This window comes from Sorex araneus, chromosome X (assembly GCF_027595985.1).
Source record: "Sorex araneus isolate mSorAra2 chromosome X, mSorAra2.pri, whole genome shotgun sequence".
Taxonomy (NCBI): Eukaryota; Metazoa; Chordata; class Mammalia; order Eulipotyphla; family Soricidae; genus Sorex; species Sorex araneus.
In genome coordinates this window covers 141414342-141431868 of record NC_073313.1, presented here as the reverse complement: position 1 = coordinate 141431868, position 17527 = coordinate 141414342, and the positions used below count along the sequence as shown (strand labels likewise).

At 40.6% G+C, this 17527-nt stretch overlaps 1 pseudogene; it reads right to left on the bottom strand.

Moving 5' to 3' along the window:
• Positions 1-1940: 1940 nt before the first annotated feature.
• On the bottom strand, positions 1941-16380 carry LOC101549070 (cytochrome b-c1 complex subunit 2, mitochondrial-like; annotated as a pseudogene).
• Positions 16381-17527: the final 1147 nt, after the last annotated feature.

The following is a 17527-nucleotide window of genomic DNA, read 5'->3' as shown; positions in this document are numbered from 1 at the left end:
ATAAATGTAGAGTTTCAATCCAACCTCAAAGCAAAAATATCTAGGAGAAAATAACTAGAAGAGGCAAATGGAAGATGATCACATCAAAGAGAAGCCTAAAAGTGCATGCAGAGAAAATAAGGAAAGTTCAAAGGAACAAAGCCAAATTGTAAAAACACGGAGAAAAATATTTTTAAAATGGCAATAAATTCCTCTTTGTCAATAATTTTCCTAACTGTCAAAGGACTAATCAACCCAAACAAAAGGCACATAGTGACTAAAGGGATCAGGAAACAAAATTCAGACTTTTGCTGCTTATAAAAGACTAATAAAATACAATTACTTGCTTATGAAAGAGAGATACAACTGAACTCTCACCATAAACACAGGCTCAGAGTTAAAGGATAGAAAGCAATCATACAGACAAATGGAGTCTAAAAAAGTATTTGGCCATAATTTTATCAAACCAATTAGCATTCCAATTAAAGGAGATCATAAAAGATAGCAATGGAAAATATATCAAGAGGATTTAACTTTCATTAACATACATACATCCAGGTCTGGGGAGAGAGCTCAAATGGCTCAAATTTACTTTCATGAGGGAGCTTCAGGGTTAATCCCAAGAACTGCATCACCCCACGAGCACCAATGAGAGTGAATGCCCAAAATCTATATACACCAACTGAGGGACGGCAAAGTAGTTAAAACAATTAATTGTGGACTTTATGAAATCCATCAATGGCAAGACAATATTAGTGCTAGATTTCAACATTCATCACTAGACACATCAACCAGATAGATAATAAGGAAACAAGAACTCTAATGAATTTAAAGAGCTGAAATTAATAAACATGTGCAGAACACGCCCCACCCAAAAGTTGAGTATATTCATTTTCAGTGTATATGGACCATTTTTTCAGGAGAGACTGCACGCTAAGATTCAAAATAAGTGCCCATAATGTTACGTATATAGAGGTAAGGTTAAGTAACTTCTCAGACTAGAATGTAAGTAAAAGTGTAAGTAGAAAGACTACAATGAAAGTAGAAATTAACCAAAAAGAAAATGTTGGGTGGGGAAGAACAGAAATGGTTGGAAAAAGAACACATAGTTGAAAACTTAACAACATACTATTGAACAACCATTGGTTCAAAAAGGATGTTAAGAAGAAATAAAACAATTCTTCAAAATGAAAGACAAAAAGGCACAACTATCAAGAACCTAACCTATAGGACAGCAAAAGCAATTCTAAGAGATCAGTTCATAGCAATGAAGGCTTACATCAGAAAATTTAAAAAATCTAAAATAAATAAGCTAAACTCACATATTGAGAAACTACAGAAAGAACAATAAATGAATCCCCAAGTAATTAGGAGGGAATTTATAAAATAAGAATATGAATCAATGTTATCAAAATCAAGAAAACAACACAAAGTGTCAATGAAACCAAGAAATGTATTTTTAAAGAGTAAACAAGATTGAAAAACCCTAAGCTAGACTCAGAGAAAAAACAGAGCTACTGCATCAGATCATAAGTTAAAGGTTAAAGGGTGCTAAATGCAAGATACTGGGCCAGAGTGATAGTGCAGCGGGGAGGGCATTTGTCTTGCACAGGTTGACACTGGTTCAATCCCCAGCATCCCATATGGTCCCCCCAAGCACCACCAGGGGAAATTCCTAAATACAGAGCCAGGAATAATCCCTGAGCATCGCCAGGTGTGACCCAAAAAAGCAAAACAAATAAGTAAATAAATAAAAGAAGTGCAAGATACCAATACTTTGAGCAACATAGGATAAGGGTAGAACCTCATTCTAAGTATACAGACCAATGAATTTGAACTTCTTAATATATATATACGCATATATAATGCTTTACTGACTTTAGGACAACTAAGAGTAATGATCTACATTTTAAGCTTTTTAAGATATTTCACCTTATTGGGGGGTAAAGAAAAGAGTTTTATTAGATTTTTGACTCTGATGTTTTTTGCCCCAAATTTTCACTTGTTGCCACTGACTTCCAGCCAGAAACAATTTTCTTTGCAGCCTTTGTGACATCAGCATCAGTTACTGAGTCAATTTGCTGAAGGACTGTGATGGTGGCACAAACCAGCAACTAGAGCCTGAGACCTAACTTCACCCAGGAAACCTTCAGAAGACTCCATTTACTAGAAGTATCCAACTTTCAGCTTGTTCTGGAATTCTTGGAAAGACGTCCCCGAGCAGTTGATTTTACTTGGCTATACGCAGCATTCTTTACATCTCCAGCAGATGTAACCTATGAAATGGTATAAATGCCAAAGAGTCCAGAACTGGAGTAGCTGTTATTAAAATCAGAAATGTCAAATGATAGGTTAATTCCACTGGGAACATCTTGGTACAGAGGGCTGGTGGCACTGCCGCTTCCCTTGACATGTGGTCCAGCACCAGGGACATGCTGGAGAACACTGAATGCATTCACTACTGCTCTTCCTGTGACAACACTTCCTGCGACAAGCACAGCATGGACTGTCTCCATTCTCTTCTCAAATTTCACTCCACAGTATTGGGTCTTGCACCAAATAGACCAAGCCCTCACTTCACGTTGAGAAACTGTTCAGCAACTTGTTTCAGAACACGATGACATATCAAATCCAATCAAAGTCATTCTTACACTGTAAAGTTGTTCTGAACAAGAATTGTAACTTCTTTGATGTAACTTTTCTAATCCTATAATTCAGGGCGGGCTGGAGCGATAGCATAGTGGGTAGAATGTTTGCCTGGCACGCGGCAGACCCGGATTTGATTCCTCCGTCCGTCTTAGAGAGCCCAGCAAGCTACTGAGAGTATGAGAGTATCTTTCCCACACAGCAGAGCCTGGAAAGCTACCTGTAGCGGATTCAATATGCCAAAAACTGTAACAACAAGTCTCACAATGGAGACGTTACTGGTGGCCGCTCGAGCAAACTGATGAACAACAGGAGGACAGTTGCTACAGTGCTACATAATCCAGGGCAGTACAAAGAATTAAGCAAGGCATTTTTATGCAGCAGCATGCAAATTTTCAACAACATGAACCTGTAGATTCTGAAAGGCTACAGCTCTTTCAGTCTTTATCGGGGACTGAAGGATACTGACCTCCCAAGGATGAAATTCTAGTTCTGTGGTGATATTGAGCAGTAATTCCATTTAAAACACCAGTATCATACCACAGACTTTCCACAGGGTAGGCCATGCTTTCCCTTGTTGAAGTTACACTTAAATTACTACCATTTGCTTCAATTCCACATGATATGTTGAAAGATGATGGTACTTTTATTGTGAAACTGAATGCAAGACGAAGCAAGTGAGATATTCCTAAAATTCTGGAGTCTTTGTATGTACTACCTGTTTTAATGAACAGCCCATTTTTCAAAAATTTTTATTAGTGAATCATCGTGAATTATAGTTACAAACTTATGAACTTTCATGTTTGCATTTCAGTCATACAGTGATCATTTACATTCCTCCACCAATGCCCATTCTCCTCCACAAAGGCTTAATGGCTCCAGGGTGAGATGCAATAATTTTCACATACTTTCTCCTAAGGAAACTTTTTTGATGATTTTAGTGAACTATTCATAACAAGCAATACAAAATAAATTATTTAGGTCCTGCTATTGAGTGGTGGTTGGGAAAATTCGAAATAATCGTAGTGGGAAGGTGTAATGGTGGTGGAATTGGTGTTAGAATATTGAATGCAATAAATTATCGTGAACAACTTTATAAAAATAAAATTCACTGTATCACTGTATCACTGTCATCCCATTGCTCATTGATTTGCTCAAGTGGGCACCAGTAACATCTCCATTGTGAGACTTGTTGGGCTGGAGCGATAGCACAGAGGGTAGGACGTTTGCTTTGCACAAGTCCGACCTGGGTTTGATTCCTTCGCCCCTCTCGGAGAGCCAGGCATGCTACCGAGAGTATTTAGCCCACACGGCAGAGCCTGGCAAGATACTCATGGTGTATTCAATATGCCAAAAACATTAAAAATAAAATTAATTTTTAAAATGAGTGCTAAAGGTAGGTAAAGGGATATACCTACCGTACAGTACCTGTACCGCAAACCATAGATCACTTTTGATTTTCAGAGAGAGAGAGAGAAGAAAAGCATCTGCCATAGAGGCAGACTGGGGGTGAGGGATGAAAGGAGGCAAATTGGGGACATTGGTGGTAGAAATTGTACACTGGTGAAGGGACAGGTGTTGGAATATTGTATGACTGAAACCAATTATGGACAACTTTATAGCTGTTTATCTCATAGAGGTTTAATTATTTTTTAATTCCATTAAGAAAACCACTATAGTGCAACTTTTACCACAGAATTAAACTGAGTTCTGAATTTGATCATCTTTGAATGAACTGACTAAACTAGGTTTCTATACCTACAGAATAACAAATTTGGTTTGGAAATGCTGAAAAAGCCACAGAAATATTGACAACTCCAAAACCCAAGCTAAGGCATCCTACTGACTCCTTGCAGATCTCTCTTTAAATATCAGTGTTGGTGATTCCAAATTTGGGACTGGTAAACACTAAATTTAGAAATGAGTAGTTCCCTCTCTGCTTTTCTTTACTTCCCTGCATAAGTCTCACACTTGGAAGAAACAATAGAAGTTATGATTCTTTTATTCAACATCCTACCTGAAATGAATGGGCCTTCTAAAAGTGATTCTTGTGTATAGGAATTTTACCTCTAATGGCATTTATTATGGTATGGATCTCTAAGGAATGCAATTTAAAGTCACTTTTTAGTAGGATAATTTTTCAAGAAATTTCCAAAGATTCTAAACAAACACATAAGAAAAATATTTTCTCTATCTTGTTTTGGTTTTGTTTGAGGACATTCTGGCAGTGATCTGGGCTTACTCCTTTCTCTGCACTCAGGAAACACTCCTGGCAGGCTTGGGGAACCATATGCAGTGTCAAAGATCGAACCTGGCTCAGCCACAGGCAAGGTAACCATCGAGGGAGACCAGAACTCTGGACTCCTTCTCTCACTTGTCTCCATATCTCTCCAATCCCCAGAAAAAGAATTTCTATACATGATACAGGAAGAAACTTTACCATAAACTTACATTTTGGGTTGACTACACAGCTCAGTAGTACTTAAGGTCAATTATAACTATATTAAGTACAATTTATCTTAAAGGAACACACAGGGGCCAAAGAGATAGAACAGGAGTTAAAGAGCTTGCTTTGCATACATTTTTCTCCATGAAGCCTCCATAAATCTCCATCTTATGGATTTGGGTCTGATATTGAGGTCTTTAATCCATTTTGATCTGACTTTTGTGCCTGGCATTAGAAAGAAGTCTCCGTTTCTTTTTTCTCATGTAGCTATCCAGTTTTCCAGCACCACTTGTTGAAGAGGCTTTCCTTGCTTCACTTCACATTCTTTGCTCCTTTATCAAAGATTAAGTGAACATATATTTGAGAATGTTAGTGCAGAAAGAACACTAACATATGCCTCAGAGACCTGGGCCCTATGAAAACAGGGTGAGATCGCTATTTGGGTATCCCAAAGAGGAATTGAAAGAGCCATGCTAGGAGTATCACGTTTCACTCAAGTGAGAGAAGGAATCCGGAGTTCTGACCTCCCTCGATGGTTAAGAATCAGGGATGCTGTCTGATTTGCCAAGGCATCAAAAATCAGATGGGCCAGACACGTAATGCGATTCAGAGATGACCGCTGGACTAGCGCTGTTACCAACTGGATCCCATGGGACATCAAAAGAACAAGATGGTCAGATATCTTTGTCTAAATCCTGAATGAATGATTTGAGGCTCTTCCTGTTCCTGGAGCAAGCATATATCATTGGGCTACACTAGCACGCAACAGGGACAAATGGGGACATTACTAGCACCCACTCGAGCAAATCAAAGATCAATGGGATGACAAGTGATGACAAGTGACAAGTAATATCATGATGGGACTGGAGCTATAGCACAGCAGATAGGGTGTTTACTTTGCACACAGGTTCGATTCCTCCATCCCTGTTGGAGAGCCCAGCAAGCTACCGAGAGTATCCTGCCCACACGGCAGAGCCTGGTAAGCTACCCGTGGCATATTCAATATGCCAAAAACAGTAACAAGTCATAATGGAGACGTTACTGGTGCCCGCTAGAGCAAATCAATGAGCAACGGGACGATAGTGCTACAGTGATACATATTTGAGAATCTGTGTCAGAATATTCAACTCTGCTTCATAGGTCTGCAGGTCTGTGTCTATTCCAATATCATGCTATTTTAATTACTACCACTTTATGCTACAGTGTGAAGTTGGGGAATGTGATGCCCCCATTTTCTTTTCCCAATGATTGCTTTAGCTATTCATGGTGGTTTATTATTCCACAGGAATTTCAGGAGTGTTTTGTCTATTTATTTGAAAAATGTCATGTGTATCCTTATAGGAATCTGTATAACATTGAATCTGTATAACACTTTGGGGAGTAATGCCATTTTAACAATATTAATCCTCCTGATCCATGAGCAGGGGATGTGTCTCCATTTCCTTGTGTCCTATTTTCTTTCTTTTTTTTTTTGCTTTTGGGTCACACCTTGCAATTCTCAGGGTTATTCCTGGCTCTGCACTCAGGAGTTACTCCTGGTATTGCTTGGAGGACCATATGGGATGCCAGGGATTGAACCCGGGTCCACTGTGTGCAAGGCAAATGCCCTACCCGCTCTAGTATTGCTCCAGCTCCTCTTTTTCTTTCTTTTATTTTTTCTTTTATTTATTTATTCATTTATTTTTGCTTTTTGGGTCACACTCAGCGATACTCAGGGATTACTCCTGGATCTGCACTGAGGAATTACTCCTGGTGGTGCTCGGGGGACCATATGGGATGCTGGGAATTGAACCAAGTTGGCCGCTTGCATGGCAAACGCCCTACCTGATGTACTATGCTTCAGCCCCCTCCACTTTTATTTCTTCAAGTAGTGTTTTGTAGTTTCCTTTGTATAGGACCTTCACCTATTTAGTTAAGCTGATTCCGAGGTACTTGGTTTTCTGAAGCGTTATTGTGAGCGGGATTGATGCAGCTGTTAGAAAAGATGAAGTCAAGACGAGACCCCGAGCAGCCACACACAAACGGCTCCTCCGTTCCTAAGCGATCATGATCCCGGAGGCCCACTAACTACTTTCAGCACCCAGCGGCATCTTGCAGAAATGCTTCTAGACTGTGAACTCTACTGCCCCATGCCGCCCTGGGAGGGGAAAGGTTTTTCTCCCTCGGCCTTTTCTTTCAGCGGTGGCATGGCGACCACCATCTTTTAGAACCCAATAAACAGTTACAGCTTGCAGTGATGCAACTTCTGGCAGAAATTTTTCTGGACTTGGTTACTAAATACCAGAGGTCTAGAACCACATGGCTGAGACCTCATATGCTCTTCATTCTAAGCAATGGAAAACAAATTATCAAATGATGCCCTTTCAGCAGGTCTGATTGTTAGGGGGAAATTCCAAATAATAATAGTGAGTTTTCTGTTGAAATATTGAATATAATCAAAGTAAAGAGAGAGTAAAGTGAATATCATTAGCCACACAGGCGGGGGGTGGGTGGGATGGGAGGTACACTGGGGTTTTTTGTGGTGGAACATGTGCACTGGTGAAGGGATGGGTGTTTGATCATTGTATGACTGAGACTTAAACCTGAAAGTTTTGTAACTTTTCTCATGGTGATTCAATTAAAAAATAAATTAATTAATTTTTTAAAAAAGAAAAGATGAAATCATGAAATTTGCTTATAAGTGGATGGACATGGAGAGTATCATGCTAAGTGAAATGAGTCAGAAAAAGACAGACATAGAATCGCTGCACTCACTTGTGAAATATAAAATAACATAATATGAGGTTAATTCCCAAGGACAGTAGAGACAAGGACCAGGAAGATTGCTGCACAGTTGGAAGCCTGCCCCTTGTGCAGGGGAGAAGGCAGTTGGGATAGAGAAGGTATCATTAAATCAATGATGGTTGGAGGGCAAGCAGGATGAGAGATGTGTGCTGAAAGTAGACAAAGAATGCAACATGATTGCCTCTCTGTATCTGTATTGCAAATAATAATGCCCAAGATGAGAGAGAGAGAGTAAGAAGGAAAGTGCCTGCCACCTAGAGGTAGGGAGTGAGATGGGGTAGGGGTGGTGGTAGGGATACTGGGGACATTGGAGGTGGAAAATGAACAGTGGTTTAGGGATGGGTGTTCGATCATTGTGTGGAATGAAACTCAATCATGAAAGCTTTGTAACTGTATCTCACAGTGATTCAATGAAAAAGAGCTTGCTTTGCATGCAACTGACCCAAGTTTGATCCCCAGCTCTGCATATGGTCCTCCAAGTTCTATCGGCAGTGTTCCCTAAACACAGAGTCAGGAGTAAGCCCTGAGCACAGCCAGTAATGGCCCCAAAACACAAAAGAAAAGACTAGAAAATTACAAGAATTAGTGGGGATGTGCAAGAGTTTAGACCCCATCATGTTGCAAGTGTGGTTGTAAAGTGGTATGGTTTCTATAAAAACATTTTAGCAACTTCTCAGCAAGATAAAGAGAATTATTATATGACCAAGCAATGTGACCCTTAGGCATATACGCAAAATAATTAAAAATAGATGTTCAAAAATACATTCAAACACATATGTTTATAGAATCACTGCTCATAATAGCCAAAAAGTGGACTAATCAGATGTCTACCAATTGATAGACAAAATGTGATCACTTGTATCACTTATCATCCATTGATCTTCGATTTGTTTGAGCGGGCACCAGTAATTTTTCCATTCATTCCTGTCACATGCTAGTGTAGCCCAATGGTATCTGCTCGCTCAAGGAAAATGAAGAGCCTCAAACCGTTCATTCAGAGTTTTGATGAAGAAGTCTGACCATTTCGTAGGTGGGCGGCCACGTGGTCTTTTGACGTCTGGTGGAATCCAGTCAGTAACAGCTCTAGTCCAGGGGTCATCTCTAAGTAGCATTATGTGTCCCGCCCATCTGATTTTAGATGCCTTAGCAAATGAGACAGAGTCCCTGATTCTTGATTATCTACGGAGGTTGGAACTCTGTATTCCTTCTCTCACTTGAGTGAAACGTGATACTCCAAGCATACCTCTTTCAATTCCTCTTTGGGATACCCGAATAGCATTCTCATCCTGTTTTTGTAGGCCCCAGGTCTCTGAAGTGTATGTTAGTGCAGGAAGAATGGTGGATTCGAAAAGATGTGCCTGGAGTCGGAGTTCTTCGTCCTCTTAACCAATTCTTTGACGCTCTTGAAAGCATTCCACGCTGCTCTCTTCTTCCTGTGCAGTTCTGGCACCAAGTCTTTCCTCATGTTGAGTTCTCGACCCAGGTACACATAGCTGCTGCATTCAGAGATGTGAATTCCATTGAGAGCAAATGGAACATCAGGAACTAGTTTGTTTTTCATGAACATTGTTTTGGAGAGATTCAGCTGCAGTCCGACCTTTCCACACTTGCAGTCAAAGTTGGTCAGCATTTGTGCCACTTGGCTAATGTTTGGTGTTATTAGAATGATGTCATCAGCAAAGCAGAAGGGGTTTAGTTGCGGACCGTTTATCTTCACTCCCATTCCTTTCCATTCCAGTCGTCACATGACATTCTCGAGGGTGGCACTGAAGATTCTCGGTGAAATGGTATCACCCTCTCTTTACGTCAACTTCCTTGTAGAATGGTGAGATCCCTGTGGTGAACCCATAATACAGCTTGAAGAGGATCTTGATATACTGAGTTTGAACACCCTGTTTGGCTAGGGCTTCGATGACCACTTCAGTATCAACAGAATCAAAGGCCTTCTTTAAATTGGTGAACGTTAGACAGAGAGGCATCTTGAACTCTCACAAAACTTCAATGAGGTTGGTCACTGTGTGGATATGGTCGATCATGCTGAAACCTTTTCAGAACCTGGCTTGTTCCCATGGTTGTTCTTCGTCTAGTGTTCTGCCTACTCTATTCAGGATGACTCAAGTGAAGAACTTGTAGATGACGGACAACAGGCAGATTGGGCAATAGTTGCCGATGTTGTGGATGCCTCCCTTCTTGTACAACAAAACGGTCCTGTTGGTTTTCCATTGGGATGGAACTTTATGTACGGACAAGTAACATGTGAAGTGCTGAGCCAGTGTATTGACAAGTACTGGCAGCAATTTCTTCAGGTGTTTGGGTCTGATCTTGTCTGGACCAGGTGCTGTATGCGTCGTTACTGACAAAATGGGGTGTCGGATTTTGGAAGGGAGGACGTTGGGAATGACATATCCATCCTGCGGAATTTGGTATGTGGGCAGGTGGATGTGGCTGTCGAAGAGATCCGAGTAGAATCCATGTATAATCCTCTCCATTGCCCTTCTGGAAGATGTGATAGATCCATCTGGATGTCGGAGGGCAGTCCTCTAGGGCTCGTAGTTGCCAAAGGACAGGCGAGTGTTGTGAATACTTTTCCTAGGTTCTGCAGCATCGGCAAACACTGCTGCTCTTCTCTCTTAGAGGTCTTCCATTAATATTCTATGTAATCATACTACAGATATTATTTAGTCCTAGTCCTAAAAAGGAATTAAATACTGATACATGGTACAATGTGAATAAACCTTGAAAACCTCATGTGAATCATTTCACTATATAACAAATTTGTAATCATACAAAGTTTTAGTTACATATCAAAATATTACTTTTACACCTTAAATAATACAATGTTTGTCAACCATACTTCTAAGACACTGGATATAAAGAGAAAACAAACTAAGTGAAAATGTGACATATAAAATATAGCATACTACATGATTCTGTTCATATGCATTTTTTAGAATAGGCAAATTAGTAGAAAGAGAATCATTGTGGTTTTAAGCTTATCAGAAGCTGCGTACAGGAAGAAATGAGTATTACTATTTAATAACTATTGGTCTCCATTTGGATTGATGTAAAGTTAGAAGTGACAGTTGCTCCCATTTGACCCAGCAATACCACTGCTGGGAATATATCTCAGAGAAGCAAAAAAGTATAGTCGAAATGACATCTGCACTTATATGTTCATCGCAGCACTGTTTACAATAGCCAGAATCTGGAAAAAACCTGAGTACCCTAGAACAGATGACTGGTTGAAGAAACTTTGGTACATCTATACAATGGAATATTATGCAGCTGTTAGAAAAAATGAGGTCATGAAGTTTGCATATAAGTGGATCAGCATGGAAAGTATCATGCTAAGTGAAATGAGTCAGAAAGAGAGAGACAGGCATAGAAAGATTGCACTCATCTGTGGAATATAGAATAATAGACTAGGAGACTAACACCCAAGAATAGTAGAAATAAGTACCAGGAGGTTGACTCCATGGCTTGGAGGCTGGTCTCTCATTCTGGGCAACTCAGAGAAGGGAACACCAAGTAAAATGTGGTCGGAGGTCATGCGGGGGAAGGGTGATGCGTGCCGAATGTAGACTAGAGACTGAGCACAATGGCCACTCAACACCTTTATTGCAAACCACAACACCTAATCAGAGAGAGAGAGAACAAAAGGGAATACCCTACCATAGTGGCAGTGTGGGGTGGAGGGGAGACGGGACTGGGGAGGGTGGGAGGGATGCTGGGTTTACTGGTGGTAGAGAATGAGCACTGGTGAAGGGATGGGTTCTCGAACTTTGGGGGAAACATGAGCACAATAATGTATAATTCATTTCAATTCTTAATATAATTTTATTAGATCAATAAAGTCCAGATTGAAAAAAAAAGAAGTGATGGTTGCACAGAATTATAAATCTATTCAATGCTGTTGAATTAAACTCTTCAAAATAGTTTTTCAGAGTTTTATGGTACATAGTAAATCATGGTATTGTATTTCATGACAATAAAGGAATACAGCAAGGTAGCAACAAAGGTCCAAAGGGAACATATCAGGAGAGTTGATTCATACAATTTATTGGGGGGACTGAGGAGGGTGATCTTGGTGTCCTTGGGAGAGGGAGGAGATACACTGGTGATAAATGTGGTGTTAAAATTATGTGCATGTTACTGCTCACAATAGCCAAAATATGGAAACAACACGAATGACCTAAAACAGATGACTGGTTAAAGAAACTTTAGCACATCTACACAATGGAATACTATGCAGCTGTTAGGAGAGATGAAATCATGAAATTTGCTTATAAATGGATAAACATGGAGAGTATCATTCTAAGTGAAATGAGTCAGAAAGAGAGGGACAGACATAGAGGGACTGCACTCATTTGTGGAGTGTAGGGTAGCATCACATGAGGCTGACACCCAAGGACGGTAGATACAGGGGCCAGGAGGATTGCCCCATAGCTGGAGTACTGCTTCATGAGTTGAGGGGAGAAGGAAGATGGAATAGAGAAGGGATCACTAAGAAAATGATGGCTTGAGGAACCAGTTGGGATGGGAGATGCATGCTGAAAGTAGATAATGGACCAAACATGATGACCTCTCAGTGTCTGTGTTGCAAGCTATAATACCCAAAAGTAGAGAGACAGTATGGGGAATATTGTCTGCCTTAGAGGCAGGGGTAGGGTGGAAAAGGGGGGGTATACCTGGGATATTGGTGGTGGGGAATCTGCCCTGGTGGTGGGATGGGTGTTTGATCATGGTGATATTGTAACCCAAACATGAAATCTTGTAACTATCTCACAGTGATTCAATAAAATTTTTTTTAATTTAAAAATTATGTGCATCTTATTTGTGGAATACAAAATAAAATAATACAAGGTTAACACCCAAGGACAGTAGAAACAAGGGTCAGGAAGAGTGCTCCATAGTTGGAGGCTTGCCTCATGAGCTGAGGGAGCAGGCAGCTGGGATAGAGAAGGAACCACTAAGTCAATGATGGTGGGAGGGATTGCTCGGGATGGGAGATGTGTGCTGAAAGTAGATAGAAGACCAAGCATGATGGTCTCTTATTATCTGTATTGCAAACCATAATGTCCAAAAGAAGAGAGAGAGTAAGAAGGAAACTGTCTGCCATAGAGACAGGGGTGGGGATAGCAGGAGGGATACTGGGGACATTGGTGGTGAAAAATGTACCCTGTTGGAGGGATGGGTGTTTGATCATTGTATGATTGAAACTTAATCATGAAAGCTTTGTAACTGTATTCCACGGTGATTCAATAATTAAAAATAAAAATAATTATGTGCAAGACAAACCATTATTAATAGCATTGTAAACCACAAAATCTCACTTTTTAAATCTTTTTAAAAGAGGATTTGGAGACATAGTACATTGGGTGGGGTGTTTGATTTGCACACAGCTGTCCTTGGTTCAATCCCCAGCATTCCATATGGTCCTCAAAGCACGGATAGAAGTAATTCTTGAGTGCAGAGCCAGAAGTTACCCCTGAGCACTGCCGGTTGTGTCCCCCAAAAGCAAAAATTAAATTCAAATTCAAAAAGAGAAGAGAAAACACTTGGACATGTAAGAGGTTGCACGAAAGATTTTATTCTCCTCAACAAAATTTTGCTCAGGGGCTGGAGTGATAGCATAGCAGGTAGGGCGTTTGCCTTGCACGCGGCCGACCCGGGTTCAAATCCCAGCATCCCATATGGTCCCCTGAGCACCGCCAGGAGTAATTCCTGAGTGCAGAGCCAAGAGTAACCCCTGTGCATCGCCAGGTGTGACCCAAAAACAAAAAAAAATTTTTGCTCTCCTTAAAAATATCCTGTACTTGAAATAAAAGAGGACACGAGGAAATGGAAAGCTATCCCCTGCTCATGGATTGGAAGAATTAATATTACCAAAATGGCAATACTCCCCAAAGCATTGTACAAATTCAGTGTGATCCCTATAAGGATACCCTTGACATTTGCATTTCTATGTTCAGTGCAGCACTGTTTACAATAGCCACAATCTGGAAAAACCGGAGTGCCCAAACACAGATGACTGGTTAAAGAAACTTTGACACATCTACACAATGGAATACTATGTAGCTGTCAGAAAATATGAAGTCATGAAATTTGCATATAAGTGGATCAACATGGAAAGTATCATGTTGAGTGAAATGAGTCAGAAAGAAAGAGACAGACATAGAAAGATTGCACTCATATGTGGAATATAATGTAACTGAGAAGTACAAGTTGGCAATGATGCAACTTCTGGCAGATATCTCTCTGGACTTAGTTACTAAAATACTCAAATACAGAAATCCAAAACCTCTCGGTCGCTATTCTGGCCACACGACCTCATATCTCTTCATTCTCAGCAATGTAAAACAAATTATCAAATGCTTCCTTTCCAGGAGGTCCGACTTCGGAGGGGGAGGGGGAATCTCCAAACAATAATAGTGAGCTTTTTGTTGAAATACTGAATGTAATCAAAGTAAAGAGAAAGTAAAGTGAAATTTACCAGCTACACAGGCGGGGTGGGGGATGGGGCAGTGGGGAGGTCGGGGGGAGGTTTACTGTGGTTCTTGGTGGTGGAATATGTGCACTGGTGAAGGGATGGGTGTTCAAGCATTGTGTAACTGAGACTTAAGCCTGAAAGCTTTGTAACTTTCCACATGGTGATTAAAATAAAAATCCTGTACTCAAGGTACAATAGTCGGTCCCTAATCCAGGGGGAATGTGTTCAGAGATTCACAATGAATGCTAGAAACTGTGAGTCATAATTTATCTATATGAACTAAATATTTATACTCTCTATATAATTTTTTTAATTTTTATTTTTGAATAACACCTACCATTTCTGTGGTCAGGGAACTATATGTGGTATCATGTATCAAAATTTGGATTGGCAATGTACAAGGCAAACACCTTACTTGTTCTACTATCTCTCCAGCCTTTTATTATGCTTTTTCCTATTCATACATGCTTTAAAAGTTTTCCTTATAAATAGGTATAGTAAGAGTTTGACAGTAATAACTAATAAAATAGAACAGTTATAACATACTATGGTAAAAGTTATGTACATATAAACATATCACCGTATTCCCATTGCTCATCGATTTGCTCGAGCGGGTACCAGTAATTTCTCCATTCATCCCTGTTGCGTTCAGGGTCAGGGGAATGAGGCCCATTATTGTTACGGTTTTTGGCATATAGAATACAACACAGGTAGCTTGCCAGGCTCTGCCATGCGAGTTTCTGCATCATTCTCTTCCAGGATGAATCACTGTCACTGTCACTGTCATCCCATTGCTCATCGATTTGCTCAAGCAGGCACCAGTAACGTCTCCATTGTGAGACTTGTTGTTACTGGTTTTGGCTTATCAAATATGCAACAGGTAGCTTGCCAGGCTCTGCTGTGCAGGCTAGATACTCTCGGTAGCTTGCTGGGCTCTCCGAGAGGGGAGGAGGGATCGAACCCGGGTCAGCTGCATGCAAGGCAAACGCCCTACCCACTATGCTATCGCTCCAGCCCTCCAGGAGGAGTATAAACCAAAATTTTAAGGCAGAAACTTCTAAACCTGCAGAATGGTAGAAAATGTGAGGGCTTTTATTCCAGACATTTGAGGGTCATTCCCTTTGCTTCTACACTAAAGAACCATGCAGCATTATTCATCCAATTTGTTGTTTTGTTTTGTTTGGGGGGGTCACACCTGGTGATGCTCAGGGCTTGCTCCTGGCTCTGTACTCAGGAATCACTCCTGGCAGTTCTCAGAGGGCCATGTAAAATGCCAGGGATTGAATCCGGTTTTGGCCGTGTGCAAGGCAAACACCTTACCCCCTGTACTATTGCTCCGGTCCCATTTACCCAATTCTTAAATGGAGAGGGCACAAGGTCCATTTTAAAAAAAAGTTAAAGATCTTTAGAACTTAATACAGCTTGGTTCTTTGAACAGATCAGACAATGTACACAAGCCAGTGTGTAAATATTTGTTAGTTTTCAATCCAAAGGGCTGCTGAGCTTCCTTTGGATTCAAGAGTGATTTGCTAATTCATTTGTCACAGGGGAGAGGTATAAATTTAAGGAAAGAGACAGGAGAAAGGCAATGAGCTCTCCAAATATTTATTTGAGTTAATCTAGTCCAAAACAAAAAGTACTCCAAATGTTGATGAGAAGAATGAATATCTTTTCTTTATAAATATCCCATAAATATCCTAAATAAAGATCCTATTTCCTCGAAATTCTGGCAATAACATACAAGTTGGGGCCAGGGATGTGTCTCGAGTGGCAGAACCCAATGTCTTGTGTGAGTGAGGTCCTGAGTTTGACCCCTGGCACTGCATGTACCACCAGAAGTGGGGCTGATCCCCCAAGTGTGGCTGGGAACGGTGCCCACAACCAACTCAAAACTAAAAGCATCAGAACTTCTGAGGAGGCTGAAGAGTCCAAGCTGCTTCTCTGGCGGCCAGAGTGAAGCTGACACATTCATCATGGTGACGCCGAGCTCGCCGCCCACATCAACAACATCCACACCCACACCACTCATGTACATGTAGTCTCTATTTTTATCTCCCTTCGTAGAATATTTTATTGTTCATAATTTCTCTGGAGGGGAATCTTAGGTCACACTTGGCAGTAGAGTAGCCTGCAGTAGAAGACCACCGGGTGTATAAGATTAAATCCAGGGCTCCGGCAGGCAAAGCATTTACACTGATCCTTCGAGCTATCTCCCTTGTGCCTGTTTATATTTTTGAAAACCTGTTTTTAGGAAGCACTCCCAGCAGTATTCAGTGGCTATTCTTTGATATGTGCCCAGAGCCCACATCTGGTAGTGCCCTGGGGGACCATATTTAGTGCCAGGGATCAATTCATAATCAGCTGCATGCATGATGATACGGGAAAGTGGTATAGCCAAATATCCAAAACACAGATTCAAAAACAATGAAAACATGAGATCTGAGCTGCAACAACTGGAACTTTTTAATGTGCTTGGAAATTTGTACTATGCCTGTCAAGTTCACAGGCAAAGATGGGGTAGATTGGGGGCTTGGAGGTTGCAGCAGAATACGGGAACACTGGTGGAGGGAAGTTGACACTGGTGGTGGGATTGGTGTTAAAATGTTATATGCCTAAAACTCAACTCTCAATAACTTTGTAAATCACAACTCTTAATACAAATAAGAAAAATTAAAGTAAATTTAAAAAAAAAACTAATTACATTGGGTTTTATCAAAACCTGGCCGATCTGGAGCAATGGAAATAACCACCTCATTCCTAGTTCATCTAACTCGTACGGAGGAAATGAAAAGTACTTATAAAGATTGCATTTCAGGATCACAGGAACACTAAAAGACTAAGAGGAGGGTTATCAAATCCTTTCCTTCTTTCTTACCTTATCACAATATCAATATGGCTCATGTGTAATAACAGGAAAATATAACTTAAAGATCTTCATGTCTGAGACCTTATTTAAGAGTTCTCCAAGAAACCACAAAGAAAACAAGAGAAGCAAAAAGAACATCAGAAGTACTTACTCTGGAGGTATGGTGCCACCAACAGGTCAACCTGTACCTGCAGGGTGAATGTATCAGGCTTCTTGACACCCCAAAACTGCCATTGTGGCTTTGGACATACCCAACAACTTGGGACCAATTTCACCAAGAAATTAAATGGCCAAAAGTTTGGTATGTGGGAGCAAC